This window comes from Camelina sativa, chromosome 12, assembly GCF_000633955.1.
Source record: "Camelina sativa cultivar DH55 chromosome 12, Cs, whole genome shotgun sequence".
In the NCBI taxonomy this organism is placed as follows: Eukaryota; Viridiplantae; Streptophyta; class Magnoliopsida; order Brassicales; family Brassicaceae; genus Camelina; species Camelina sativa.
In genome coordinates, this window is record NC_025696.1 from 18,118,016 (window position 1) to 18,122,390 (window position 4,375).

The following is a 4,375-nucleotide window of genomic DNA, read 5'->3' on the forward strand; positions in this document are numbered from 1 at the left end:
ATATAGAAATGGTCTCTCGGAGTAAATCTTGTACTTGATCAGCAAAAAAGAATTTCTATTACGTATCTGATATGGTAAATGTAATAAGATTATTCGCATGCACTTTTAAGTGTTTTTGAATAATTAAACTCAGGTGTAGATAAGCAGCTTTAAAACCGCGGTGAATCTTTCCTTTTTAACTATTGTGTGAAAATGAACGGTGACAAACAAAAAAGTTAATTATACATGATTCATTAAGAGATAAGGAAATAAATATTCCCCTTTGTGTATTATTTTTAAATTTTGGACGCCACCAAAAAAGTTAATAACGAAATGGAGAATTTTAAAAATTAAGAATGACAACATAACCTCCCATATATATTAGGTTAGATGACCAGTTCGTTTAGCAAAATGATACATCCACCCTTAAAAGAAAAAAAACGTGAAAGTTTGGAATACTTGGCATGTTAAAATTGTTATACTTTGTCTAAGAAAGTCATTGCTTTTCCCACTCTCGTCAATTATATGACTCTCATAAATTTATATCGTCTTTCTTTGGTGTCGATGGCTTGATTCTGTCGAAACTTTTGGCCCTTCTCAGCTGAATGATCGATTTAAACCTTTTCAGAATGTTGCTCCACAGGTTTGAAAGTTAAACTATTCCATATAATTTTTTTGATCAATTTCTTTTATCTCACGCTAACTTATTTTGCCGTGAAGAATTGAAAAAAAAAAAAAAAGAAAAAAAAAAACACAAGAATTTTTTCTAATCACTAGTGGTTAGGATATCAAATCATGTTGTTATTAATGAGGAAAAAAAATATTTTTCGAAATATGAATAATTGGTCGGTTCACCATGAAAACAATATGATTGCACTACAAGAGAACACGCGTTTTGCGATGGACGAATATGTAGCAAATCCCTCGCAAATCGACAAAAACGAGAGATTTGCGAGGAAAGTCCGTTCCTCGCAAATCGCTTCTCGCAAATCGGTCAACGTCGCAAATCCCTCGCAACTGTTGCGAGGAAAAAAAGTCACTCGCAAACTTATCGCATATTGCGAGGACTTTTTTAAAAAGCAATTTCCTCGCAAAATTTGTATCTAGTAACTCCCTCGCAAATTTGCGATGCTTTTGCAATTATTTTTTCCATCGCAAATAATAATAATGGTATAAAAAAAAATTAAAATTTTCATTTTGATTAGCTTAATTAGAATTAAACCGGCAATTAGAATTAAACCGGCAATTAGAATTAAACTTGTAATTAAAATTAAACCTGTAATTAGAATTAAACCTTATAACTTATGAAAATTAAAGTTGTAATTAACAAAATAAGTTTACAAGGGAGATCAAGTTCAAATCTAAACATCATTACACATTAAGAGAGAAAGAGAGTTCATCAGGTTGCTTGGCCGCCGGTAGCTTCTCCGCCGGTGAGAGAAAGAGAGTTCATCAGGTTGCTTGGCCGCCGGTAGCTTCTCCGCCGGTGGTTGTATCTCCGACAGCTGGATCTTCTCGGGGATACCTTGCAGCAAACTCTGGATCTTTCTCTGCAAAACANCTAAGAAAGTCATTGCTTTTCCCACTCTCGTCAATTATATGACTCTCATAAATTTATATCGTCTTTCTTTGGTGTCGATGGCTTGATTCTGTCGAAACTTTTGGCCCTTCTCAGCTGAATGATCGATTTAAACCTTTTCAGAATGTTGCTCCACAGGTTTGAAAGTTAAACTATTCCATATAATTTTTTTGATCAATTTCTTTTATCTCACGCTAACTTATTTTGCCGTGAAGAATTGAAAAAAAAAAAAAAAGAAAAAAAAAAACACAAGAATTTTTTCTAATCACTAGTGGTTAGGATATCAAATCATGTTGTTATTAATGAGGAAAAAAAATATTTTTCGAAATATGAATAATTGGTCGGTTCACCATGAAAACAATATGATTGCACTACAAGAGAACACGCGTTTTGCGATGGACGAATATGTAGCAAATCCCTCGCAAATCGACAAAAACGAGAGATTTGCGAGGAAAGTCCGTTCCTCGCAAATCGCTTCTCGCAAATCGGTCAACGTCGCAAATCCCTCGCAACTGTTGCGAGGAAAAAAAGTCACTCGCAAACTTATCGCATATTGCGAGGACTTTTTTAAAAAGCAATTTCCTCGCAAAATTTGTATCTAGTAACTCCCTCGCAAATTTGCGATGCTTTTGCAATTATTTTTTCCATCGCAAATAATAATAATGGTATAAAAAAAAATTAAAATTTTCATTTTGATTAGCTTAATTAGAATTAAACCGGCAATTAGAATTAAACCGGCAATTAGAATTAAACTTGTAATTAAAATTAAACCTGTAATTAGAATTAAACCTTATAACTTATGAAAATTAAAGTTGTAATTAACAAAACAAGTTTACAAGGGAGATCAAGTTCAAATCTAAACATCATTACACATTAAGAGAGAAAGAGAGTTCATCAGGTTGCTTGGCCGCCGGTAGCTTCTCCGCCGGTGAGAGAAAGAGAGTTCATCAGGTTGCTTGGCCGCCGGTAGCTTCTCCGCCGGTGGTTGTATCTCCGACAGCTGGATCTTCTCGGGGATACCTTGCAGCAAACTCTGGATCTTTCTCTGCAAAACAGATCTAATAAGAACCCTAAATCGAAATTGAACAGATCTAATAAGAACCCTAAACTGTAAAAAAGAAACCTAAACTGTTAAAACCTAAAACCTAAACAGATCTAATAAGAACCCTAAACCTGAAATTGAACGACAAAAGAAGAGAGAGGAGGAGGAGATTAGTCGGACAAGAGAGAGGAGGAGTAGACTTACGGAGGACGAGGAGTTTCTAGGGTCGATTAACCGGAGAAGAAAGAAATCAAAAGAAGAAGAAGACTTAGGGTTTGTCGGCTGCGGAGTGTTGGGTCGCTCAAACTAGGTTTTCTAGTTAAATAGAAAATTAAACGCGTCGCAAATCCCTCGCAAAATTTGCGAGGGATTTGCTAGGCTCCCTCGTAAAATTTGCGAGGGATTTGCTAGGCTCCCTCGCAAAAGCCTCGCAAATATTAATTAATATTAATTTTCATTTATTAAAATAACTAATCTAAATTTATGAGTATTTGCGAGCGAATTGCGAGGGACCGTAGCAAATCCCTCGCAAAGTATTTAGGGTTTAGGTTTAGAAATTGTTTTTTGTGCCCTATCTTTGATTATAAATCATGGATTCATCTAATCTAAATCATCAATAGTAATAAAAATAGTCTTTAGGGTTTAGGTTCAAGGGTTTAAAGTTGTACAATTGCGAGGGAATTGCTATGAGCTGAGTGATTTGCGATGGATTTGCGACTACTTTGCTACGAACCTAGCAAATCAGTCGCAAATTAGTCGCAAACCCTGAATAACTAATTTATAAAAACAATTCAAAATAATTTAAAACAATTAGTCAAATAAACTTTCAAGTATATTATAAGGTCAAATGGTCTCATCATACTCTTTTCTATCATAAAAATTTTAAAAATTTGTCTAATTTTGCATCTTCCTCTAATCATTAACTATCTTCTACACTATATCATACATATGCATTACATTGAGACAAATATTTGACAAATATTCCAATTGTCCAATTCTCTAACAATTTTGTGTTGCACTGCCCTATCTTTGATTATAAGTCTTGGATTCATCTTTTTAATCATTAATAGTAATGTAATTAGTCTTTAGGGTTTAGGGTTTATGGTTTAGGGGTTAGGGTTTAAAGTTGTCATTTGCGAGGGAATTGCTATGATTTGAGGAATTTGCGATGGATTTGCGACTAATTTGCTTTATATATAGCAAATCTGTCGCAAGCTTGTAGCAAATCTTGAATATCCAATTTATAAAAACCATCAAAATAATTTTGAAAGTTAGTAAAATTAACTTTCAAGTATATTATAAGGTCCAATGTCTCATCATACTCTTTTCTATCATCTTTTTAATCATCAATAGTAATGTATTTCAGAATAATTCACCTTATGAACACATTAAAATATATTTCAGAATAATTATATTAAGTTTTGTAATATTAATAAAAAAAATAATAATAATTTCCTAATTTTGCAATGGATTTGCTATAGCTTTTGCAAATCACTCGCATGTCCATAGCAATTTTGCTATGGATACTGTTTTCGCAAATGCGTCGCAATTTTGCGATTGATTTGCGAGGAAGGTGTCATTCCCTGCGAATTTATCGTAAATGCCTCGCAAATGAGCAGCGAATTTGCGACGACTGGCTTCCTCTTAATTTTGCGAGGGAATTGCGAGAGGTTTTTGGTTTCTCGTACTTTCCTCGCTAATCCACCGCAAATTTGCGAGAACTGTAGTCCGTCGCAACTGTTCCTCGCAAAACGCATGTTTTCTTGTAGTGTTGG